Raw genomic sequence first — 11,840 nt, 5'->3', positions numbered from 1 at the left:
TAAGCTCTCCCATCTCTAGTCTTTTACTAACCGAATACGGCATAACCCTCACACTAGCTCCTAGATCACATAAGGCCTTGTTAATCGTAGTGTCGCCAATGGTACACGGTATTGAGAAGTTTCCCGGATCTTTAAGTTTCGGAGGTGAACTCCCTTGAAGGATTGCACTACTCACCTTAGTGAAGGCGATAGTTTCAAGCTTCCGGATTGACTTCTTTTTCGTAAGGATATCCTTCATATACTTTGCATAGGCCGGCACGTGATTGATTAATTCCGTGAAAGGAATCGAGACTTCCAAATTCTTCAAAATTTCCATGAATTTTCCAAGTTGGTCATCAAACTTAGGCTTAGCTTGACGACTTGGAAAAGGAAGTCTAATCACAATGGGCTCCTTCTCCTTGGCCTTTTCTTCACTTTTCTTTGAAACTTCTTCTTGAATGAGGGGTTCTTTTTCCTTGGAGTTTTGCACAACTCCTTCTTTGTCACTAGCTTCCACAACTTCATCCTCAACTTGCTTCTTTGGTGCTTCATATCTTGTACCACTCCTCAAGTGAATGACACTAACCGTTTCATGTCTTGGGGGATTACCTTGAGGTGGTAATTGCCCCTTTTGTCTTTGAGAGTTTGAAGATGTTAGTTGGGTCAATTGAGTTTCCAACATTTTTGTGTGGGCTAGGATGTTGTTGATGATGATGTTTTTTGCTTGGCTATCTTTTTGCATTTGAGTGAAAAATTCTTGTTGATTCTTTTTCATTTGAAGGACCGCTTTTTGAACATCAAAACCTTGGTCATTTTGTTGATTGTATGGAGTTTGATTTTGGTAACCTTGGTTTTGGTTGTAAAAGGGTCTTTGATTTTGGTTTCTCGTGGGTGGTGGGGTGTATGTTGAAGGATTTTGAACATTTTGGCTTTTGTATGAGAGATTTGGGTGGAATTTGGTATTTTCATTGTAATAATTGGAATAAGGGGTACCACTCTTGTATGCTTGAAAAGCATTCACTTGCACACTAGTGCTCCGACATTCACTTTCGTCATGTCCCAAGGTTCCACAATTCTCACATATCCCACTTGGGGTTGATGAAGATGCCGTCATGGCATTGACATGTTGCTTTGGAGATTTTGAGGCTTCTTCAAGTTTAGCCATAGCCTTTTCAAACTTCAAGTTAATTGTATCAATGTGAGCACTAAGTTGAGCACCCAATTGAGTAATAGAGTCCACTTCATGCTTTCCTCCTCTAGTAGCCTTGCGAGGTCTACTATATTGTGAATTATGGACCGCCATTTCCTCAATCTTGTTCCAAGTTTGATTGTCGTCAACTTCGGTGAACATACCATTTGATCCCATGTTGAGAATGTTTCTTGAGTCTTCATAAAGACCGTTCCAAAATTGTTGAACCAAGAACCACTCGCTAAGTCCATGATGAGGACATGAGCGACAAGTTCCTTTAAATCGCTCCCAAGCTTCATACAAATATTCTTCATCTCTTTGCTTAAAACCCGTAATTTGAGCTCTTAGCATGTTATTCTTTTCCGGAGGGTAGAATTTTTTGTAGAAAGCTAGAGCCAACTTCTTCCAAGAGTCAATTCTAAGAGTAGCCTTATCGAGGCTCTTCAACCATTGTTTTGCGGTACCAATTAGAGAAAAAGGGAATAAGACCCATCGAATTTGGTCTTGAGTTACTCCGGTTTGTGAAATCGCATCGCAATAGTCACAAAAAGTCTCCATGTGAGAGTGAGGGTCTTCACTAGGCATCCCCCCAAATTGGCTTCTTTCGACTAATTGGATAAATGCGGATTTAGCAATGAAATTTCCGGTTAAGTGTTGTGGTGTAGGAGTACCATTGGGTAGGTTCTCCTCGGTTGGTACATAATGTGATGAAAATTTAGGCATTGTGGGTTGATTTTGTGGTTGATTTGGTGTTGGGTTCTCCTCACCTTCTCTTGCAAAAGGGTTGACGAACTCAAGAGAATGAATATATACAACCTCACCAATACCTCTCAAAGTGTTTTTAGCAAGTCTTCTATTGGTTGTCAAAGTCCTTTCAATTTCGTGATCAATGGGTAACAAGTTACCTTGTGATCTTCTAGACATGCAAAATATCAAACAACTTGAAAACAATTAGAACAAACCTTGAGGAGTTTTATTTCCCCAAGGCAAAGAAAGACACAACTAATAACAATCTAAGAAAATCAAATCAAGTTAACACCGTTCCCGGCAACGGCGCCATTTTTGGTCGGACTCACTTGGAGTTAATTTCGGTTACTTGTCGTTAGGAGCACCTAGACCAAAACAATATTTATATCTCCACAAACAACTCTACTATTAGTAAAGAGGTAAGTAAAGGTCGGATCCCAAGGGACGGGTATTGATGTAGGATTTTCGATTGTAAGTAGCGGTGTCTAGGGGTGTCACGATTTGGGTTAAGATAAGAAGATCACTAAACTAAATAGCAATAAAAGTAAACAAGCAAGATGATTAAAATAAGATGTAAATAATTGATTAAAAGCACTAGGGTGTCATGGGGTCATAGGGGATTCATGGGAATTGATCATACAAACATATTCTCAAATTATAAGCAAGCAATTATTGTTGTGATAGATCGAGTTGGTTTATATCTTACAATCCTAGGAAGGTTTGGGTCCCGGAGCCGAATCGATTTGATTGTACAACACCTACAAGTTGACTTAATCCTCCCTACTCAACTATATGCATGGTCTAATGAGACTCGAGTTGGTTTATATCTTACAAGTCTCATTGAAAAGGTAAGTGATGGGTAAAAAATGCAAGGATTCATAGGCTCGCATTTCATCAAACATAACATGTGCATAAGTTGAGATCACAACAAGCAAGCAAATAAATTATGAAAACATATTAAATTAAGCATGAATCATCCCCCATGTTGGTTTCCCCTAATTACCCATTAACCCTAGTTAAGGAAACTACTCACTCATTATCAAGTTTAACATGTTAACAAGGTTGTCAATCATATTAACAAAGCAAAACATGATGAATAAATGAAGATGATTAACAATAATTAAAAAGGGATTAAGAGAATTATACCTAATAATGATTCCAAAATAAAGCAAAGAATAATAGAAATACTTGATGAATGATTGGAAGGTTGTCAATCTCCCAATAATAACCCAAATAATCTTCAATTACCCAAGATAAAAGATGAACAAAAGAGAAATTAAGGAAATGAGATTTTGTATTAAGACTTGATTAGAAGTTGATTACAATATTAAAGAGAGATTAGAATGATATATTAACTACACTAAAGATTGATAAGAAGAACATGATAATATAATTAGACTAATGGGGTATTTATAGTGGGGATTAGGTGCACAAGTTAGGGTTTACTAAGGGCTTAAATGACGATTAAGTCCTTGAGGAATCGCTCCTCTCAGAAAAAGATGCGGGTCTACTTTTTGCCGGTCTTTCTAAAATATGCGCATCTTCATGGAGGGAGAAGAACACGTTGGGGCCTGTAACACAATCCGAGCGTCCAAGGTATCGGGACGAGCGGATTGCTGGGTGGCTGGACGAGCGAATTGGGGACTTGGACGCTCGGATTCTGGCAGCGGTTGGACGGGCGTCCCGAGGGTCAAGACGCTCGGATTCTGCCTCAGCTTCCTTTTTTTCTTCTTTTCTTCTTCCTTCTTCCAACAATCCTCCGGGATCTTGTCGGAGATGCAAAGATCTTTCCTCATCATTGCCCATCTACTACAATATGTACAAAGGCCTTCTAGTCTTGTCCTCTCTTTGATGCTTGGTCATTAGATTTGATCAATTTAGCTCTATTTTGCCATGCAAATGCAAGGTTTGCACTCCTTTCCTACCAAGGGAACAAAACCTCAAAGAATATGCAAAACAAAGGACTAAAGATAGTAAATGACTCAAATATGCACTAAAAAGCATGGGAACGAGGCTAATTCGGGGACTAAATATGCTCAAATATTGGTCACATCAGTTTCCAAAAATTAAGTTCCTCCTGGATATCCCCCAAATCAATATCAATCTCAGCAGTATGCTTACTATTCTCATAAAAGAAGAGACTCATCCCCAGTTGATTTTTAGATTTGGCAACATCTGCCCATTTCTTAGGTTTTTGCACATCAACACACCCAGAATGGTGCGCATGATCATCCAAGAAACCAGACCCTGGGTCTAGGGTATTGAGAGGCTTATCACAGATAGTAACAGCATTCATGCCCGGGGACAGTGGAGCATTGGGAGTTTTCTGGACATCAATGGTATCGTGAAATGAAAAAAAAATTACAGTGTAACGGCAATTTCAAGAAAATCACAGTGTAACAAGAATTTCAAAGAAATCACGCTTTAGCAACAGGTTCATCAGGAACCATACTAGTTCCAGAAAGAGCTACACTACTTGACTGAACGGGGCTACATGAAGCAGATTGATCACGTAGTGAAGGCGCTAAAGTACAAGTAGTAGCAGAGACAGAGGCAATTGGTACACCATTGTATTACCCGAAGTCCCTATCGAAGATACTCGTATTGTTTTAGATTGCGAACAAGAACAAGTTAATTTTCGATTAGAGGAATTAATGGCGTCGACAATTAAATCATTTAAGAGCAAAGAATTTCGACGCGGAGAATCTGGGTTTTTAGTAAGAGAATCAGGAATACACACCAATTCAGCATCATTAGAAGCGCCAGAAGCTGAGGAATCGAACGATGTCCTTGCTTTTGGAGGTCGTCCCCTACCCCGAGCCATAAAGCTTCGAGTTGCACAGTAATGGCGGTGGAATTTCAGAGAAAACGGTTATAGAGAGAGAAGCTTCTTCTCTCTAAACGGTTATTATTATTATTATTATTATTATTATTATTATTATTATTATTTTTATTATTTTTATTTTTATTATTATTATTATTATTATCGTTATTATTATTTTTATTATTGTTATTATTATTATTTCGTCTCAAGCCCAACTTGCTAAATACAATAAAATATTATTATTATATAATTATTAAATACAGAGTATTACAGTATTAAGGGGATTTATGGGATTTATGGCTAAAATATGAAAATAAAATAAGTAAAACATATAGTCTTACAGTTTATGATATTTATCGTAGAATATGTTACACATAAGAATATGGTAATCAAACTATTTTAGTAGATATATTTCTCTACAAAATATTGATGAATAACAATTATAAAGTAGTACCATCATTTCTATAGAATAAATAATAATTAATTTTAATCCCAATATTTAAGAATAACTAAACCTGTGGGGCCCAGTTTGCAGGTAGAGTAATTTGAGCTGTAAAATTTTGAGATTTCACCTACTTTTTTAAATTAGAGGAATGCTTTTAAATATAAAAGGTTTGTATGCAATTTTTTATGGTGGTGATTTTCGCAGTACACATCTTACTCATCATAGTATACTGTTGACAGTTATATCCTCTCATTTTCTTCCCCATTTTCCCTCTCTAACTTCTCTCTAAGTTATTCTCTCTAATTTCACACACTCCTCATTCTCCTCTAATACACCAACATTTAAATATATACTGCATCGATAAATTATGTTCCTCATTAAATCAATTACGTAAATTATATACAAACACATACTACTACATTAATTGAATATTTTTACAAAAACATCTATTTTATTGATAAACGTACTATGATGAGGAGAGTGGTTGGGTTCCTCAAAATAAATTGGCAGACTTTGTATGGGTGATTAATCCAATCAAGCTTCAAAAATAGGGTTCCTTTGTTCGGCACCTCGTTGCTCTCTCTGCAGAAGTAATCTCATTATTGTACTCTTCTAGCCCCTTGCAGTTCACCAACGAGGAATACAAAGCATTCGTTCGTGTGACGGAAAGGTAAGATACAAAAGTAATTTAAAAAAAATCAATTTGATTAGTAATAATGAATTAAATACATGCTTTTTAGTGGTTTAATCATTCATAATTAAGAAATCTGAATGATGTTGAAGGAGGTTAAGGATTGAAGAATTGAGAATTAAATCTGATGTTTTTTAGAGAAGGGTAGACAAATGGAAAGTATGGTGCAAAAAGTATTGTAATGAGTAAAAATTGTACTGCGAAAATAAATCACGATTTTTTAATGTATAAGTTATTTAGTCATTTGTTTATGCCAAAGATTGTTACTATAAATATTTAAATTACATTTGTGTACAAATTAGAATGTGGTATTCCCCCCTACTACTAAGAGAATTTTTAAAAATTCTCTTAATTTTCCCGCCTAAATAAAATATCCTCTTAATTGGCCCTTTTTTAGATACTCTAATTACTTTGATAAATGGGCTATAAATTGACAATCTTAAATAATATTTCCTTCCCTATTTTAAAACTACCTCAAATAACATTTTCTTTTCTATTCAATTTTATTATACTATCAAATTTTCTCTCTTTTTTTACTTACTGAAAATAACCGTGTCTTTTACAATTTCCCCACAAACAGAAAAGATGAAATACGTTCAATGTGAATATTAATTACGGAGTTGAAAAGATTTAACTTTATCACATTATAACGATTATAACCCTAATTAAATATATTGCGTTTCTAGAGTTCTATTTGCTCGATTGAAAAATTCAATACCTTTTGTTTTAAGAAAGTTGTCTGTTTCAAGACCGTTATTGTTCATGATTAAAGATTCGAACTTTCGACCACCTTAAATATTTGTTTGCCCTCTTTAAAATTATAATTTGTCCATACTCTTTTGTTGCGTTGCAAAAATAAATGTGTGAAGAATATGAATTTTCTAAACTTTTATTGTTCCTATTACTCCCGAGCTATCATTATTTGAATTCTCCGCATTATAATTGCAGTAATTCCTTTAACAGTGTCTTAACGTTAAATACAATTATGTAACTTTTATATTTTATTTTACTCTATAGATATGCCAAAACTTAAAATGCCGTGCATTTGCACGGGACCTACCCTAGTTATAGTATGAAATTAATTAGGGGATAAATATTAGATAGTAGATAGTAGAATGTAACTTAGGCGCAAAAGTTAGGCGGAAAAAATTTCAGCTTTGTTAATCTATATCTATATATCTATATATATTTATAAAAGAGACTTTTTTCGAGCGATTCTAAGCTGTCCACATCATCTTTTTTAATTTTAGGAAAGTATATTATAAGATCTTCCAAGATTATGATAAAGATACTATGTAATATTTTTAATATCAAAGCTATATTTTACATAAAAGAATTGTTTGACTACCAATCTAACCAAAAAGTATAATGCAAAACATTTAGAAGCTTGGATATTTGGATTGGTAGCGAAAAATGCTTTCATTTGAGTATAAAATTCGTATTATTTACTATTTTCTTCCTTCCATTGAATTGTTTACATTTACTTTTTGCACAAATATTTAAAAAATAGGGTATCTTTACTTTTCATATGTTTATTTACACAACTACTCTCATGTAAGCCTCTCATATTTTGGCACTCACCCATCGAAACCTTTAAGGTATAAAAGTAGACAAGAGTATGTGGATCATTTAATTGATCAAAAAATATTCCATATATAGAAACGTAGACAGTCAAGTGGAACGGGGTAAAATAGAAAACGTAAACAATTCAATGGTATGAATGAAGTATTATTATTTTCTCATATTTGAATTATGATAAAAGATGGTGTACTTCTTAATATGTTATTTGTCTCACATTGAAGAATTATGTAGGTGTGGTGAATATATATTACATATAAATAGTAGAATTATCCCACATTGGAAGATTACCATTAGGTGGGTGATCCTATGATTATAAATAGGAGTCATCTTTGAAAGTTAGGTATCAAGCAAAAATCTTTTGAGTCTCTTCAGTATCGTTTTAGAGAACTCTTAGGAATTTGTATTATTAAAAATTAATTAATTTAGGAAAGTATCCTAAATAATATTTTTGATATAAAAAATACAGTGGAAAATATTTTAATTATTATTATAATTAGAATATAATATATATTTTCTATATTATATTCAATATTTATAATTTTTATATAAAAATATTTACATTTCATTTGACAAAAAAGTATCGTAAAAAAAATTACGAAAATAATATAATTATATTGGTGGTAAAAAATGCTATCATTAGGGTATAAATTTCATATTATTTGCACATATTTTATTTATGATAAAAAAGAGAAAAAAAACGTACGAATATTAATAGATGGTATATAATTATAACATATATTAAAGTAACAATTGGCCATATTCGGAATTTGAGCTGGATGTTGAACCAGGTGCGAAAAAGATGGTGTATTTCTTAGTATGTTATTGTCCCACATTGAAAAATAATGCAGGTGTGGTAAATATTACATATAAATAGTAGAATTGTCCAACATCGAAAGATTAGCATAAGATGAAGTGATTCTATTTTTATAAATAGGAGACATAATTGGAACTTAGGTATCAACCCAAAATCATTTGAATCTCTTAAATGTCGTCTTAGAGAGCTCTTAAGATTTTGCATCACTCTCTCCACAATATGATACAATTTTCTATATTATATTCAAGTGACGATTTTTATAATTTTTATTTATATAAAAACTTATACATTTCATTTGGCAAAAAAATATCATAAAATAAATTATGAAAATTATATAATTAGATTCGTGGTAAAAAAAATGTTATCATTAGAATACAGGTTTTATATCATTTGCACATATTTTAATTATGATAAAAAAAACGTACAGTTATTAATTGATAGTATTGTATTTGTTGATTATTAAATCGGGTTGGATGTCGAATTAGGTCCGAAAAATATGATGTACTTTTAAATATATTATTTGTCCCACGATAAAAAATATTGTATGTATGATGAATATACTACGAATAAATAGTTGAATTGTCCCACATCAAAAAATTATCATAAGGTGAATTGTCCCATATCAAAAGATTATCGTAAAGTGGGGTGATCGTATGGTTATAAATAAGAGTCATCATTGGACCTTAAGTTCAACACAAAATCTTTTGAGTCTTTAAGTATTGTCATAATACAAACAATAACATACAATTCGTGGTTAAAAAAAATGCTAACATATCATTAGAGTATAGATTTCATATTATTTGCACATATTTTAATTATGATTAAAAAAAATAGAAAAAAAGATACAAATATTAATAGATACTCCCTCCATTTTTTAGTAATGTTCCCATTTATAAATGGCTCAACAACCAAGAAACAAAGGATTAAACCAAGTGGGCTAGTTTTTAGGAAGTAAAAGAAGGACTAATCAAGTGAGATTAAGTGATTAATTTATCCACCAAATTGCTTAACAAACTTATAACATTGTCGACATCTCCCACCGACCACCGCCATTATCAGCCATTATCAGCCGCCACCATCGACTTTATCTCCCACCACTTAACATCACCATCGACATCTCCACCATCTAACGCCACCATCACCGCCATTATCAGTCGCCACCATGGACATCTCCCACCACTTGACGACACCATGGACATCTCCCACCACCTCACGTCACCATCACCGCCCTTGGCGCCACCAACAAACCCTAAACAAACGAGAAATCCCCCAAAAAAACGAGATCTGAAAAGTACAACAACAGATCTGAAAAAAAAACGAGTATATGTTAATGGCGACGAGTGGGTGGTGTTGTTGGTGGTGGTTGGAGGACAGGAAGGGCGTCTTGTGAAGGTGTTGCGAAGGAGAAAGATGAGCAGGTGGTGGATTTGTGAGTTGACGGTTTAACTCACCGGAGTAGTGGCGGTGTCGCCTGAGATTAACTCGCCGGAGCAGTGGTGATGGAGTTGTCGGGTGGTGGGCTAATGTGACGAAAGGTGGTGAGAGAGATAGTAGATGAGAGGAGGGAGATAGATGAGGTAGAGTGAACACTGAGGAGTTAGTAAATATGGAGGAGTAACTAGAGTTAAGTAGGTGAGTTAAATTAGATATAAGATGGTTTAAGTGGGTTAAATGGGGTAAATGGGGTAAAATGTGTAAATATTAAAGTGGCATTAGGATAAAATGGTCATTTTAAATACCCATAAAAGGAAATAAAGCAAATGAGAACATTATAGTGGGTTGTCCCAAAATAGAAAATGAGAACATTATAGGAGAATGGAGGGAGTAGCATAGTATTTGCTCATTATTAAACCGGGTTTGATATCGAATTAGATGCGAAAAATATGGTGTACTTTTAAGTATATTATTTGTCCCAAATTGAAAAATAATGGTAGGTGTGATGAATATATTACCTATAAATAGTTGAATTATCCCACATCAAAAGATTATCATAAGGTGGGGTGATCTCACCAATACTATATATTAAATCCAGAAACCAAGTGATTTCAATGTAATTAAAGAAAATTATACAAATTAATTATACTATATAGTTTTAAATCAATAGCAGCGTGTGATGGACCCGATTAAGGGATCTCAATGCAATATTATATAGTTGGGTTAAATTAAATTATATAGAAGCTTGATAATTTTCCTAAACATGGTCAATTTCCTAAAAATAAAATAATTCACGGAAAATTCACGTGGTACCCTTGAACTTTACCATTTTGCGCGTGGTACCCAACTTTTTAAGTTTTTGCACATGATATCCTTGAGATTTGATTTTCAAGCACAACGTGCCCTTTTTATCGTTTTTAAAATTTTCAATTGAGCATAGATCATAGACCATAAATCGAAATTAGACTATTTTTTTTCAAATTGATTACGTCTTCAAGATCTAATCTATAAATTGATAAAATGAAAATGATTATTCGGAAATTTAAGATCGAAGATATACTCGTTTTGAGATTTTCGTTAAGAAAACCTATAAAATGTCAGTCGACAATTTTTTTCCTCAAATCATAGATTATGACGAAATAATCATTTTAGGAAAAAAAAATTGGCCGATTCTGAATTCCGGTCTAGGAGTTATGCGCAATTGAGTTTTTTCATAGCGACAAAAAAAGGCATGTTGTACATGAAAATCAAAGATAGAGGGTATCATGTACACAAACTTAAAAAGTTGGGTACCACGTACAAAATGACAAAGTTCGAGGGTACCACGTGAATTTTCCGAATAATTAATTAAGATGGTCAATTTCCTTAAAATAAAATAATTAATTAAGATGGTCAATTTCAAGGAGACTAAAAGAAAGAAAATGCCTGATAATTTTCCTAAATATTTATAGAAGACTAGAAGATGGTCAATTTTCTTAAAATAAAATAATTAATTAGTATAAACATGCACACTTATAGTATTAATTATTATCATCATAAAATTATATATTAAATTTAAAATCTATGCAATTTTATTAAACTTTATAGTTTATTAGATGTATAGAGATGTTAATTATTTAACATACAAAAATATAATAAGTAGGTTATAAATAATTCAAGTTAATTCCATAATATATAATATTGCATAATTCTTTCGATTTGATTTAATGCATATATGTAATATATTTATATAAATATATAATCCTCTTAAAATTGCATGCCTAAGTAGTGAAAGTAATTTCATCAGTAAAGAAAAGAATTGTAGTAACATTGGATATAATTACATGATAGTAATCACTCATTTGAATAGTAAAAGTAACAATATTATCAACGAGATTAGTGAGAGTGGTAGAAACAACAACGGGAGTAGTGAAATAATCAATATTAATGCGCCAATAGTGAAAGACAATAATTACGGCGAGAGTAGTGAAATTATCAATATTAATGCGGCAGTAGTGATAGTAGCAATAATTACGGCGGGAGTAGTGAAAGTAACAATGATTACATGCAAGTAGTGAAATGTTATTACTATTGTTTCATTAATAAGAGTAAAATATTAATAGCAGGAGCAGTGAATTTGTCTCAAAATTTATTTCA

General features: G+C 32.9%; 1 non-coding gene across 1 annotated transcript; it reads left to right on the top strand.

Moving 5' to 3' along the window:
* The first annotated feature begins 1,412 nt into the window (after positions 1-1,412).
* LOC141624052 (small nucleolar RNA R71) lies at positions 1,413-1,519 on the top strand. Its single transcript, XR_012533863.1, has one exon. It is a non-coding gene; the product is annotated as a small nucleolar RNA R71 (small nucleolar RNA).
* Positions 1,520-11,840: the final 10,321 nt, after the last annotated feature.

This window comes from Silene latifolia, chromosome X (genome assembly GCF_048544455.1).
Source record: "Silene latifolia isolate original U9 population chromosome X, ASM4854445v1, whole genome shotgun sequence".
Taxonomy (NCBI): domain Eukaryota; kingdom Viridiplantae; phylum Streptophyta; class Magnoliopsida; order Caryophyllales; family Caryophyllaceae; genus Silene; species Silene latifolia.
Note: the sequence above shows the minus strand (reverse complement) of the source record. Positions and strands in the feature narration are given on the sequence as shown.